Here is a 16,756-nt window from a genome sequence, read left to right as displayed (position 1 = left end):
ATAGAAAAAATGAGTTTAAAAATAAAAAATTCAAAATAAACCGACAACAAGTGGTAGCTTATATTTTAAAATTAATTAATTAATTAATTTTATTAAAACCGACCACATGTGGTCGTTTTTTTTTAAATTAATAAATTAATTTTATTAAAACCAACCACTTGTGGTTGGTTTTTTGTAATTATGCAAATTTTTTTTAAATTTGGTTTTTCTGGATTTTTTTTTTAAAAAATAAAAAGCAACAAATGAAACATCATACAATACAACAACAACAACAACAAACCAAAGTACAAACTACAACAAAATGTTCAAATCCATACAACAACAACAACAACAAACCAAAGTGTAAAAACTACAACAAAACATACAAAAGTGTAAAAACTACAACAAAATGTCCAAATCCAAAGTACAACACATACAAAAGTAAAAAAATACCAATCATCTTCATTGTTATTGTCTTTGTCTTCCGCATCCTCATCTGTGCTGATATCATCCAGTGGGCAAAGACCTTTTGCAGCCTGAACTGCATCACCAGGACATGGAGGAATAATCCCTGCAGTCTGAACAAAAGAGCAGAACTACTCCGACAACATCCTAATTTGTGATGATGTTTCCTCCTCCTTCTTCTGCACCCTCTCTATCTGTTCAGCAAGCTTTTCAGTGAGTTTAGAAATTATATTTTTTAGTGATTCAATGGTTTCTCTATCAACTGAAGAGGTATAGGATGTAGGACCTGACGAAGACCTAACATTCTCGCCAAAATAATTTCTGTAGTATCCGCAGAAATGGCCTCTAACTGCAGACCCACAGTTTATTCCCATAACTCCTCCTCTACATGTTGGGGTATTGGGTCACCCTGAATTTCAAGAGGCTGACTACTACGAAACTCAGTAAGGAGTTGCTTATATTTGTCCTATATTCAAAGTAAAGTTAAAATTAATAGTCAAAAAATATTAAAGTACTTATACTTGAATAATATCAACTTTGAGAAAAAAATTCATAAATTCAAAATTTGATTCTTACATGGGTAGCTTTTGCACGAGGCTCAACCTAGACATCTTCATCAGTCGGGTTCTTTTTTTTCCTTCCATGTGTCTCCTCGAATACCTCATCGAAGGGTATCTTCCTACCCCTTTTTTTCTTGCCTTTGAAAAAATTATTGTTCTTCAAATAATTAAAAATTTAAATAGAAACAAACAATTAAAACTGTAAAAGTTACATACCATTTTTTTCTCCACAACAATCATACTAACTGCGGCCGCAGTATGTAGGGAGCCACCCTTGGATGATGCCCGAGTTTTCTTTCCTTTTTTCCTCAACAATTGGTATTCTTCGCTATTCCAATAGCGAATATACTATTTTCATAAGGATTCACTTATCCAGTTAGGTCGTACCAAGTTGATTCTGGCATAATACAACAGACCGTTAAATTTGGATCTAGCTCTTCTGTAATAATTTCTCTTTATAGCACATTCATTTGCATCATCCTACCAATAATATTTCTACAACAAAAATAAAAATATAATATTCAATCTTTTGTTCTAACAATGTGTTAAGTAGTCGATAAGTTAAATCCTTACATGAAATTCGTTAAACATTCTTTCTCTGTCATTTTCTGGAACCTTTTGCCAACTGGTCTAGTAGCCGTTGAGGTGCCGATAAATGAATTTCCTCATAATTGTTCCAACTCCAGCATCCGGCTTAAACATACAACACAAGACCAAACAGTAATTTCATAGAGCATAATAATATAGTAATGAAAAATGAACAATGTTATTATATTTAGAAATCTTACCCTATTCCATAATGAATACGATAACACCTCCCATAATCATCTCTGTCTCCAGACTGCGAAGCAAGTGCTGGTGGATGCACTGGTATGGGCGGATCTGAAGCACCGGATGGAGTGCCTTCAAAATAAAGACCCGACAACCCAATAGATCCAGCAGAATCACTGTGCGAACCTGGGTGACTATTACAGGAGGGTACTGACGAAGGTAGATGTCCGAATGTGCTAGCGGTCGTTCGATAGCATTGTAGTGGTGATGGCACGGTGATAAGAACAGAATGAGTCGGTGTAGACCCATGAAGTAGCCCACATACGTAGGAGCAGGAACCAAATGATGAGACGACCTAGAATATGAGGGTCGTGCCGGTGCGTCAGCAAGCCGACCCTCAGATATATGAATGCATGTTGGTCATTTATAAGGTGGAGGTTGTTTTTTCTTTTTTGTTTTCGTAGGATCAAATTTTTCCTTACCTTTTTCACCTCTACCTGACATCTAAATTATGTAACGTTAATAAGTAGTTAGTTCCTACAAAATGAATATATAAGAAAACATTCCAAGTAACTAATTTCAAGTTACTAATTCACATTTCAAATCGCTCCAACAACACGAGATAGACAAGAATATTTTTATTACTATATAAATTATGAAAAAGTAAAACAATAATCTTAAACAGTATATTACATATCAATCTTAAACAAGAAACATAAAGGTAAATATATAGTACAAAGCATAAAGACATCAATACATAATAAATACAAACTACACAAACTAATCCTCCTCTTTTGAAGACTCTCCACTAAACCATTCACCCTCTTCAGAAGTTTCCTCATCTCCTACCCACTCAGTCTCTTCTTCCACAATATTAAATTCTTCAAGTATATTTTTGGGTGATTCAAACTATCCACTAAGTCAATGTCCACTAGCTGGTGATCAATCTGCATTTCATTTTGATACGCAGTCTCCAACATATTCTTAACTTTCACCCCTCATATAGGCTTTGTTTTGATTATGGCCCACCAATCGGACTTATCACTAAGCAACAGATAAAGAGCCAAATACACTTGTTTAGCATTTTGCGCTAAAAAAAATGGATCGTAAACAGGATACGACCTATTGTGCTTCACTTCAATGATTGATACGAGTATGACCATGAGGTTGGACGATAACGAGTGTGTATTGAATCCGTCCAAGGAAGTGCACAAGTAAAGTGTAAAAAAGGGCCTAAATGCACTAAAAATAACCCCTAAGTTACACTTGGTGGGCACCTCACTCGTGAGGGGTATTGTGGTCATTTTGTATTCTATTTTGTTATACAATATATATAGAACCTCTTAGGGTTTTTAGTCTTAGATGTTTTATTGATATTAAAAGTTGTAACACTTTGAAAAACATTTCTCTTTTGTGATAAAGGCCTACAGCCGAAACATTGTATCTAGGATTTCCAACTTGAGTGTGGAATCATTCATGTTGGATTCATACTTGAAACATTGAGTTCTAGAGGAGGTTAAGGTATCTTTTGTGCTCACAAAAGAGATAGGTATTTATAGTGTGTAGTGTTAAGGGTCCAAGAGTGGAATAGGCTCTTGGGTTCTTAAGATTATACCTTCACTTTGTCTATATATTTATCTTTGCATTTCTTGTACTCTTTGTTGTTGTTCTAGTCAAAATAGTGTGTTGTTGTTTCCATTGTGTCATTGTTCACCTTGTTCTTCATCTTGTTATCTTGATACCCTCTTTGTTAGTTTGTGATGGCTGTTTTGGTGTCAAATACACCATTGTTATCTCGTATTATTGTTGTTGTAGTGAATTCGAGAGTGGTCTCCATAACGGTCCTTGGATCCTTAAGATTAGTGGACCGATTTGGAGTGTGTTTTCATGCTTCCTTGTTTTCCTCGTATCAATGATGTTATGCTCTTTATGTACTCTTGTTCTTGGATCAAACCACTTACATCGAAAGAGGATAATTTTTTTTATTGAGAAAGCAGCATACTCCAGTTCTAAGATCTCGTGTATGATGCCAAAGTAATCAACATCATCATCACCCTTAACCCAAACACCACTATTGTTTGTTTTCCTTGTTTTGGAGTGTTCTTCGGTGGAAAATTTAAACTCATTTACCATGTAATGGGACATTGCATGAGCTTCAATAGACCCAAAGAAATATCTCTCAAGAGCTGCTCGTATGCGGCTGCATTTGGTGGCTGGTGTACCTACAAAAATTATACATATACACACACACACATATATATATATATATATATATATATATATATATATATATGTTAGTTGAGAAATGTTTAAATGTTTAAAATTTGTAGGAATATTAATACACTTACGAACCTCATATGTAAACCATGTTGCAAAGGATGCATACACTTGATTTTCATGGAATTGAGTCTTAAATGAACTGAAGATCCAACATACAAAACACAATTAGTTTCTGTAAGGGAATGAGTAAACAAATAAGATATGTTAAAATTTTAATCTCCTTACTTCAGAAAGGGCTCAACTTTCGGGCAATTCAGCAAGACATACAAAGTTGCTGATTTGCGCTCCATGGGAGTGGGCTGGCGACGTATGGTCTTTTTAGTCTTACAACCAGATTGAGTGAAAATTGATATCGGTTGCAAATGAGGATTATTCACATCGTCCTAATGATGATTTGGTCGATTTCTTGAGCAAGCAACTTCATCACGTAAGTAGTATGAACAAAATTGAGACATTTCTCTTGCAAGATATGCCTGCACTATAGAGCCTTCCACCTTGTGTTTGTTTTTGGGACACCTTTTCAATTTTTCAATTGCCCTGCACTATCTTAAGATTAGATGTTTACTATATTAAAAAAAGATATGTATCAATTTAAATATGTTGCAATTGCTTACCGTTCGAATGGATACATCCACCTAGTTTGAACTGGACCGCCTAGCCGAGCTTCGTGCATAAGGTGAACAGGAAGATGTTCCATCACATCGAAGAACACTGGCGGAAAAATCTTCTCCAACTTGTTGGTGATAACAACAATATTACTTTCCATTAGAGCCAGATTTTCTTCTTTTAATGAGGTGGCACATAAGTCTTTGAAGAACAAACAGATCTCTGTTATTGGTTTCCATATGTTTTTAGGTAAACTAATAAAAGTAAGTGGAAGTACTTGTTCCATGAAAATATGACAATTATGGCTTTTCATTCCATGCAAAATTCCTTGTGCCATATCAACACTCTTTTCCAAAATTGAGGCATATCCATCGAGCATCTTCAAACTTTAGACCCACTCACATATTTGACGCTTTTGGTTCAACTTGAATGTAAAACTAGCCTTGGTCTTAAGAACATTGCCATTGGACCCCTCCTGTAAGTGTAATTCTCTACGTTTGTAATATTTTGGTAAGTCAAGTCTGACCTTAGAATTATCCTTTGTTTTGCCTGTGACATCCATAACTGTATTGAACAAGTTGTCAAAATAGTTCTTCTCAGTATGTATGATATCAAAATTATTTCTAAGTAAATTATCTGGCCAATATTCTAACTCCTAAAATATACTTTGCATAGTCTAGTTATGCAAAACGCCATATCCATTAAGCCTGTACAATGGTTTCTCGCTAACTTTAGGCAAATCCTGAACTATCTCCCAGATGTCATGACCAGACAGCCTTGGAGGTGGATCATCATGATCTCTTCTATTCCTTCCGAATGCATTCTTGAGTCTCCTAAATTCATGATTAGGTGGCAAGAAACAACGATGACAATCAAACCATGGATTTTTCCTGCCATGTCTTAATGTGAAAGATTTTGTTTTTTCCATGCAGTATGGAGATGCCAACTTTCCAGCTGTCATCAACCCAGACAACATTTTATAAGCAGAAAAATCATTAACAGTCCATATTAGATATGCAGACAGATTGAAATTCTGTTTAAGTGAGATGTCCCAAGTTTCAACCCCCTTATGCAATAAAATTTGAAGTTAATTGATCAAAGGTTGCAAGTAGACATCTATTTTGCTTTTTGGATTACACGGGCCAGGAACAACACAATTCAGAAAAATTTTAGGAGGAAGATTATACGGGATGATAAATACAGGCCGACATGAATATGGCGCATCATCAACTGAAAAAGGAGAGAAGCCATCCACACGTAATCCCAAACGAATATTTTGTGGCTCAGCTGCAAAATCTGAATAAGTTGCATCAAAATGCTTCCAAGCCTCTCCATCAGATGGGTGATACATAACACTAGTGTGCCTTCTATTTTCACTGTGCTATCTCATATAAGAAGCTGAGCTTTTAGAAGCATACAACCTTTTCAACCTTGGTATTAGAGGTAAATAATGCATTCCCTTAATAGCAGTTTTATTTTCATGACAACCACACTTATATCGAGGGTGCTGACAAAACTTACAAGACTCTAGGTTAACATCTTCCTTAAAGTATAACATGCAACCATTTTTACAACAATCAATTCTAATCAAGGAGAGACCTAACTTTGACCCAATCTTTTTGCCTTATAGAAAGAACCAGGAACCTCCAAGTCGGGGTCAACTAACTCTTTAATAAGGTCTATCATTGAGTCCATTCCTCCTTAAGCAATATTCCAGTCAGATTTGATGCTTAATAATCCAACAACAACAGATAAATGAGAGTGTGAACACCCGTCAAACAAAGGATGACTAGCAGTATGCGATTGTTCATAGAATTTGCCCACTTCACTAATAGGAACATCTTTGACATTTTTCCTAAAGTCGCCCCTGTATTGCATCCCAAAAGCATCATGTACCATTTCTATTATCCTAGTATCTTGATATTCATTATGCCCTACAGACCTACTACTTTCTCCAACAACAAAGTTATTTTGCCCAACATCACCATCAATAGCACACAATCTTAAAAAGTCCTCATGAAACCCCTTTCTATAAAGGTGTTCCTTCACAACTTCTTCTTTTAAAAGATTTATACCATCACATCTAATATAAGGACAGCGAATATCCCCAAAATGTGACCAAACATCAAGTGTCTTAGCATGTTCAACAAATCGTTTGACACCTTCAACAAATTCCTCCCTAAGACCCATTCTATTTTCATTATTCCGTTGATATATCCAGCTATAATCAGGTTCCATCTACACAATCAATCATATTCAACTAATTTGATTAATTCATAAAAAGTTCAGCAAGTGATGACTACACTTTATCAAAACAAAAAATTCACCTTTAAAGTACCTGCACTTTATCAATTTCAAGTGACTAAGTCACCTACCAAGTCACTAAACTTAACTACATTCAAAACAAAAAATTCAACTTTAAAGTACCTAAACTTTATCAATTTCAACTCACTAAGTCATTACCCAAGTCACCAAACTTAACTACAGTCAAAACAAAAAATTCACCTTTAAAGTACCTCTTCAACATTTTAACTCACTAATTCATCACCCATGTCACCAAACTTAATTACATTCGAAACAAAAATTCACCTTTAAATTACCTACACTTAGTAAATTTAACTCACTAAGTCATCACCCAAGTCATCAAACTAAACCACATTCAAAATAAAAATTCACCTTTAAAGTACCTACACTTAGTAAATTTCAACTCACTAAGTAACTTCCCAAGTCACCAAACTAAACCCCATTCGAAAGAAAAAATTCACCTTTAAAGTACCTACACTTTATCAATTTCAAGTGACTAAGTCACCTACCAAGTCACCAAACTTAACTACATTCAAAACAAAAAATTCACCTTTAAAGTACCTAAACTTCAACATTTCAACTCACTAAGTCATCACCCAAGTCACCAAACTTAATTACATTCAAAACAAAAATTCACCTTTAAAGTATCTACACTTAGTAAATTTCAACTCACTAAGTCATCACCCAAGTCACCAAACTAAACCACATTCAAAACAAAAATTCACCTTTAAAGTACCTACACTTAGTAAATTTTAACTAAGTAACCATCCAAGTCGCCAAACTAAACCACATTCAAAATAAAAAATTCACCTTTAAAGTAACTACACTTTATTAATTTCAAGTGACTAAGTCACCTACCAAGTCACCAAACTTAACTACATTCAAGACAAAAATTCACCTTTAAAGTATCTACACTTAGTAAATTTCAACTCACTAAGTCATCACCCACATCACCAAACTAATCTATATTCAAAACAAAAATTCACCTTTAAAGTACCTACACTTACTAAATTTCAACTCACTAAGTAACCACCCAAGTCACCAAACTAAACCACATTCAAAATTATCAAACACAACAAAAATCACAATAAAAAGTTCATATTTCAAGTACGCTTCAACAAAATTCACAAGAAAAGTTCACCTTCAAGCTAAGTAACTACATTTATTCACTTTCAAGTAACATATGTATTATTTATTGTATAATAAGTCAAACAAATGAACAAGTATAACAAAGCAGATAAATAGAAGCGTCGCATGTCCCTCTCACACCATATAATCATCACAAACTTCCTATGGCTTTCAAAGCCTTCTACAACGAACAATCCCAAACTAAACTACATTTAAAGACTTCATTATAAAAAAATAGAGAGAAATCAACTTACCTTTCTTTCACCAAATTAAAGAGAGAGAGATAAACGATCATTGGAAAAATAGCAAAGAAATCCTTTTCCTGAATTTGGATTTTGTCAAACGGTAACATTAAATTCCAAGCAGCCCATTAGGCAAGTAGAATAAAAAAATCTTGACCATTAGGCAAAATAACAAAAATCTTGGCATCCTTATTTTCCCATATTCTTAGCTTAAAATCACCATAAACAAACCACCAAAATACTAAAACTATAATGGAGTATCAACAAAAGTAAACCCTAATTTACTTGCAAAAACACACACAGAGGGGATCTTAATAAGCTTCACTTGAAAAAAATACACACATAGAGTATCAAAATAAAGAAACAAATGGAATCTTGATAAACCCCAAGTGACCAAAAACACACACAAATGCACAAAATATCAAAATAACGAAACAAATTGAATCTTGAACTAACTAAAAGGCAATTTCCATTACTTTTTTTTACTTTGAACTAACTAAAATTATGTAATGAAGCATAATAACTAGAACAAATGCTTTAGTACCAAATTGAAATTGAAAAACAAAGATGCATAATAATCTTGACCCTTTAGCTAGTATCTAACAAGAAAAACAAGACTTGATGTTTTTTGCACTAACCGAAGCTTGGGATCTGCGGCAAATGGTGGCAGATTTGGGGATTTTGTGCGTGGGTTGGGTTTGGAGATTTTGTGTATGTGTTGGTTGAATATTTTTGTGTGTGTGTGTGTTTGATTTGGGGATTTGTTTATGTTGTTCTGTTAAACACCGGTCGGGTCGGGTCAGGTCTTGTGGGGTGGGGTCGGGTAGGTTTTATTAAAATATTTTTTAACTAATTTATAAAAAACCAACCACTTGTGGTCGGTTTTCTATAAATTAGTTAATTTTTTTTAATAAATTAATTAATTAAATTAATTAAAATTTTACAAAATTATTCACAAAATAAAATATAAGTATTTGATTTAGTTTTAAAATAGTTATTATCGAAAAACGATCACATGTGCTCAATTTTAATAAAAAAATTAAATCATATAATTAGTTATTTTATCTTCATATTAACGCAATGCGTATATGTACAAATCAGATAGCTGGTTATTTTATCAACACATTAACAGGAGTAATATATATATATATATATATATATATAAAACTTGTCTTACGTTATTACAACTTCAACAACATATGCTTGTCTACATTAACACAGAATAGTATATCTATTTCCTCAGTAGTATGATATATATCAACGTATATCATTCAAAATATTTTGATATATAGATTCAGTAGTTATCTAGCTTTTGATTACTGTATACATCACTACACGAGATATACGTATATATACATGCATATATTCAATTGTCTATCAGCTTTCAAATACGTACTATAAGCATCAATATATGATCTTACTACCCTAAAATAATATACAACGTATTTCACAGATACTTAGATGAATTATCGGTTAGTTATCTTATGTCATTAATATACCTTCACTATATAATATGTATATACGAACTATATATATATATATACCTATACACATACACACATACACACACTATATCGACTATATCAAGTTCTAAATACGTATTATATACATCACATATATATACGAGAATATTATCCAATACTATAATGCGACGCACATCATATAAATACTCTGATGAGTGATAATTTGATTATCTTGCATTAATATAACTTTAACGTACAATATATATTATTACTTCTGTCGTTTCAAATTGAGGTATTCAGTGTGTTTGCATAGATTCTACTAGATTTTGACTACATCGTTAATCAATCGATCACTACATCCTATTTATATATATATATATATATATATATATATATACATATATATAAAGATATTTATATATATGAACACTTGAATGCGTACTATATACATTACATCCACATGTATATTATCTTATAATAGAACGTTCATTATATTCTGATGAATTATCAGTTATATAGTACATTATTATGACTGCAATAGTAGCATAATATCATTATCCCAATGGTATGATATACATACACACATATTCATTATGCAAAGATTATGCATGTTTAACGCAATTTAACGTATATACAAAGAAAAATATTTATTTTATAAATTGAAACTTAAGTAAAATATAAAGATTATGTTTATCGTAATTTGGTTATTTTATTTGATATATTTTTTAGTGTAATTTTTTCACAAAATCTCTCTCTCTCTCTCTCTATATATACCTATACACATAAACACATATACACACTATATATCGACTATATCAAGTTCTAAATACGTATTACAAACATCACATACGTATACGAGTATATTATCCAATACTATAATGCGACGTATATCATATAAATACTCCGATGAGTGATAATTCGATTAGCTTGCATTAATATAACTTCAACGTACAATATATATTATTATTTCTGTCGTTTCAAATCGAGGTATTCAGTAAGTTTGCATAGAATCTACTAGGTTTTGACTACATCGTTAATCAATCGATCACTACATCATATATATATATATATATATATATATATATATAAAGATATTTATATATATGAACACTTGAATGCATACTATATACATCACATCCACATGTATATTATCTTATAATAGAACGTTCATTATATTCTAATGAATTATCAGTTATATAGTACATTATTATGACTGCAATAGTAGTATAATATCATTATCCCAACGATATGATATATATACACACATATTCATTATACAACGATTATGCATGTTTAACACAATTTAACGTATATACAAAGAAAAATATTTATTTTATAAATTGAAACTTAAGTAAAATATAAAGATTATGTTTATCGTAATTTGGTTATTTTATTTGATATATTTTTTAGTGTAATTTTTTCACAAAATCTAAAATTGATTGATTTTTATTATTATTATTATTATATTAGTTATTGACTACGTGTGATTAGTGTAATTTCAAAAATAATATATTAGATTATATATATAATTATTTACTTTTTTTTAATTCCTAATAATTACTTTTTAATTATTTTTATTATTATATTGGTTATTTTTTTAAAATTAATTTTCTTTTTTAGTATAATTAAAAACTGTCCACAAGTTGTCGGTTTTTTAAAATTATTTTATTTTTATTTTAATTAAAGATCAACCACTAGTGGTCAGTTTTTAATAATTATTTTTTTAAATTTAATTAAAAATCGACCATTAGTGGTCGGTTTTTTAAACTGTTTTTTTTAATTAAAAAATGACTACTAGTGGTCGGTTTTATTAATTTTTTTTAAAAGCCGACCACTTGTGGTTGGTTTTTAAAAATATTTTTAATTATATTTTTTTAATCAAAACCAACCACAAGTGGTCAATTTTTTTTTTTAATTTTAAATTTGTAAAGGAAATAGTAATAAATATAAAAATTATTATATTGAAATTTTAAAATACAAAAGAGACCACTTGTGGTCACTTTTATTTTAAAAATTTTTTTTAATAAAAAACCGACCACTAGTAGTGATTTTTTTCTGACCACATTTTGTGGTCGTTTTTTGGTGGTCGAAAATCCGTCTTTTTTTAGTATTGGCAGGGGTTAGAACCCCGCGGACTAAGTAAGGATATGCATTCCCTAAGAACTTAGCACCAGTGGACTAGAGCAACTTCACAGTTCTAGGTTGTTCAGATTATACATTTCACCCATTAAAAATGATATTTTATTTATATATACGGTATAATTTTTTGGCGAAGGGTGTTCATCTGACCACCCTTGCTACAACGTAGCTCCGCCCCTGGTTATGATGGTTGACTTTGCTTTTTTTTCCCCTCTCTTCAATTTGTACGATCAAACCTCTTTGTGATGGTTTTGTTTGTCTGAATGCATATATCTTTTGGATGTCATATATAATGAAATAATGTGATAGGCAACGTATGATATAATATTAAATATTGGTTCCAAATGAAAACTTGAGTACCGTTATCTGAAATATTATTATAAATGTTGACTGTTATAGAGAGGTCTGATTGTACCTTAGACGAATTCTTGATTTACAAGTAGTAGAATGGAGTGTGGGTTTGTCAGCATCAAAATGGGGAAAATGATTAAGTCCTTAGTTTTGATGATTGACAAGCCATAAACCGTGGGACCTGGTTCAAGGAGATCAAATTTGCTACTGCTCAGGAACCAAGTTCAACAAGTCCACGTCTATTTCACTCAGTGAACATACAGCTAGAAAAAGTACCATTTAACAGAAAGTTAGTGGCAAAAGCTACAACATTTTTGTTCCAGCCAATGAGAAGAGTCCTAGGTTTTCTTGTCTCATATATATGCAACATGTTACAATAAGAAAACCTAAGCTTCCATATACAAACAACATCACATCTCTCTTGAAGCAACTCATCATCTAAATCCTCACTTATAACAAGGACCTGCTCAGTTGTCATTGGTGTCTCAAGCTCTTGTTGTATTTGAGTCTTTGTTTCGTGGTTTGTAAACATTTAGCTTACTTCTCTTGTTCATTAATAGTAGGTGTGTTCTCATTATTGTCTGTTTCATCTAGAGTTAGTTGACATTAAAGCTAGAGTTAGCTTGGTACTGTGTCATCATATCCTCCTTGTAGGTTTTGTGGTCGGTTGCACCAAAGTTGTTGTTATGAAGGGAGGGACAGGTGCTTCAAATATGGTCAGTCAGGCCATATGCTTAGAAATTATTCGATTGGTAAGGTTGCTTTGGGGCGAATAAGGTTCAAGTTGCTTCATCATCAGCTCCAGCACCAAAGGGTGCACCATCTAGTTCTGACACTGGTTGAAACCGTCTATATGCACTCACTACTCGGCAGTATTCTGAGGCATCATCTAATGTTGTGACTGGTATGTTGAAAATCTTTTCTCAGAATGTTTATTGTTTACTTAATCCGGGGTCTACTCTTTCTTATGTGACCTCATTTGTGGTTGTGTATTTTGGTTTTGGTCCCGAGGTTATTTCGGACCCTTTTTTTGTTTCTACCCCTGTAGGTGACTCTGTGGTTACTAAAAGAGTCTATTGGGGGGATGGTATCTGTTGGTAGTAAGGAGACTTTGGTGGACTTGTATGAATTAAATATGATAGATTTTGATGTTATTCTGGGTATGAATTGGTTACACTCATGCTACAAGTCCTTAAACTGTCAGAGCCGTAAGGTTGTATTTAGTTTCCCTAGTGAGCCGATTATTGAATGGAAGGGTGGTTCCCTAGCTCTTAAGGGGAAGTTTATATCATATCTTAGAGATCAAAGATTAATCTCCAAGGGGTGTCTCTATCATTTAGTCCGAGTTAAAGATTCTAACTCGGAATATCCTTTCTTGAATTTGGTTTCGGTGGTGAATGAATTTCCTGAGGTCTTCCTTGACGACCTTCCTAGTGTTTCTTCTGATAGGGAGATTGAGTTTGGGATTGGCCTGGTTCTAGACACTCGTCCAATTTCTATTCCCTCTTATAAAATGGCTCTGATTGAATTGAAAGAGCTTAAGGAGCAACTTAAGGACCTTTTGGATAGGGTTTCATCCATCCTAGTGTGTCCCCATGGGGCGCACCGATCTTATTCATGCGTAAAAAGGATGGTTCCCTTCGGATATGTATAGACTATTGACAGTTGAATAAGGTAATGATTAAGAACAAATATCCTCTTCTAAGGATACATGACTTGTTTGATCAGTTGCAAGGTGCCAAATTCTTTTCTAAGATTGATCATTGATTCGGGTATCATCAACTTATGATTAGAGAGGTGGATATCCCTAAGACTGCCTTCCGTACTCGGTATGAGCACGTTAAATTCATGGTGATGTCGTTTGGGTTGACCAATGCTCCGACAACGTTCATGGATTTGATAAATAGGGTCTTCCATCAGTTTCTAGATCTATTTATTATTATGTTCATAGATGACATCCTGGTGTATTCTAAGAGTGAGGTGGATCATGTCAATCACCTTCGTATTGTGTTGCAGACCTTGAAGGAGAAATAGTTGCATGCCTAATTCTCGTAATATGAATTCTGGTTGAACGCTATCACTTTTCTGGGTCATATGATTTCTAGTGAGGGGATCATGGTGGATCTGGAAAAGGTTGCAGTGGTTAAGAAGTGGCCTAGACCCATAACTCCCACCGACATTCAAAGCTTTTTGGGTTTGGCTGGCTACTATAGGAGGTTTGTGGAGAGTTTCTCGACTATAGCTGCCCCATTGACTAAGTTGACCCAGAAAAAGGTAAAGTTCTCTTAGTTAGATGCTTGTGAGGGTAGTTTCAAGAAGCTAAAGAATAAGCTAACTTCGGCTCCGATTTTGACTTTGTCAGAAGGCACTGAAGGGTTTATAGTTTACTATGATGCATCTCGGGTAGGACTTGGTTGTGGTCTGATGCAGTATAGAAAGATGATAGCTTATGTTTATAGACAGTTAAAGGTGCATGAGAGGAATTATCCTACTCATGACTTGGAATTATTAGCTGTGGTGTTTGCATTGAAAATCTAGTGACACTATTTAGATGGAGTGCACGTGGACATCTTCTTAAATTATAAGAGTCCGCAGTATGTGTTCACTCAGAAAGCGCTTAATGTTAGGCAAAGGAGATAGCTTGAGCTTCTCAAAGATTATTACATAAGTCTTCACTAACACCCAGGTAAAGCTAACGTGGTTACTAATGCTCTTAGCAGATTATCCATGAGGAGTTTAGCGCATGTGGAGTTGGTAAAGGATATTCACCTCTTGGCTAACCTTGAAGTTCGCCTCTTAGACTTCGAGGATGGTGGTGTATTGGTACAGGAAGTGGTGTAGTCATCTCTTGGTGCAAAGATCAAGGAGAAGCAAATGCTAGATCATGTCTTGATGAAAATCAAGGGTGATGTAGGTGGGTAAAAGGTAATGGTATTTGAGGTTAGTGGTGATCGTACCTTTCGATACCAAGGGAGGTTATGTGTTTCCAACATCGATGGTTAGCATGAGAGGATCTTGGCTGAGACGCATGAATCGCGCTATGTTATTCATCCTGGTTTGACAAAAATGTATCATGACCTTAAGGAGATGTATTGGTGGAATGGTATAAAGAAGGATGTGGCTAATTTTGTGGCCAAATGCATAGTGTGTCAACAAGTGAAAGTTGAGCACATGAGGCTTAGAGGGTTGTACCAAGAAATTGAATTGCCTGAATGAAAATGGGAAGTAATCAACATGAATTTCTGTATCGGTCTTCCTCGATCTCTAAATTAATTTGATTTGATTTGGGTCATAGTGGATAGGATGACAAAGTAGAATCACTTCTTACCAGAGAGGACTTACTTTTCGGCTGAGGATTATGTGAGGTTATACCTCCAAGAGATTGTGAAGTTGCATGGGGTACCTATTCCTATTATCTCTGATCGTGGTATGTAGTTTTCATCTTACTTTTGGCAGTCGTTTTAGAAAGGGTTGGGGACTAAGGTTAGTCTAAGTACTTCTTTTCAACCCGCAGACAGATGGGAAAGTAGAGAGGACTATTTAGATGTTGGGGGATATACTTCATGCATATGTGATTGATTATGGTAGTAGTTAGGTTGAGCACTTACCTCTTGTAGAGTTTGCTTACAATAAAAATTACCATCCTAGTATTAGGATGACCCCTTTTGAGACATTGTATGGTAGGAGGTGTAGATCTCTTATTAGGTGGTTCAAGCTTGGTGATGTGGATATGTTTGATTCAAACTTGGTTTATCAGGCTATGGAGAAGGTAAAGTGATTCGGGATAGGCTTAAGGCTACCCAGTTGCCAAAAGTTCTATACGGATGTAAGACATAGGGACTTGGAGTTTGAGGTTGGGGATAGAGTGTTCCTAAAGGTGTCTCCCATAAAGGGAGTGATGTGGTTTGGGAAGAAAGTGAAGCTCAGTCTTTGGTATGTTGGTCTTTATGTGATTTTGAGAAGGGTTGGTAATGTTGCGTATGAATTAGAGTTGCCTTCTAGTTTAAGATCCATTCATCAAGTGTCCCATGTATCTATGTCAAAGAAGTGCGTTGGTGATCCGTCTCAAGTGGTGCCTATCAAGGATATTGGTATTTTGGACTCTCTGTCCTATGAGTAGATCCCGATCGAGATCTTAGATAGTCAGGTTCGTCAGTTGCAGATCAAGGATATGGCCTCAGTAAAGGTTACATTGAGAAACTACAAGGTGGAAGAGGATACTTGGGAAGCAGAAGAGGACATGAAGTCCAAGTATCCGCATTTGTTTTCCAATGTGGATATTCGTACTTAAGGTATATGTTCTTCACAACAACCTTGTTTTTTAGTTTTGATTAAAGAAAAGATTGATTTCTTTGCATTTTGTTTTCTAACTTGGTTAAGGATTGGAATGGAGGTGTTGGGATATAAATTGTGCTTATACTTCCTTGTCTATCATTCGAGGACGAATAATCCAAGTGAGGGAGAATTA

At 33.9% G+C, this 16,756-nt stretch overlaps 1 pseudogene; it reads right to left on the bottom strand.

Moving 5' to 3' along the window:
- Nucleotides 1-16,756, bottom strand: part of LOC107846707 — a 31,425-nt pseudogene that overhangs the window by 4,581 nt on the left and 10,088 nt on the right.

This window comes from Capsicum annuum, chromosome 11 (assembly GCF_002878395.1).
Source record: "Capsicum annuum cultivar UCD-10X-F1 chromosome 11, UCD10Xv1.1, whole genome shotgun sequence".
Lineage (NCBI taxonomy): Eukaryota > Viridiplantae > Streptophyta > Magnoliopsida > Solanales > Solanaceae > Capsicum > Capsicum annuum.
The sequence above is the reverse complement of the archived record's forward strand: the minus strand, read 5'-3'. Positions and strand labels throughout refer to the sequence as shown.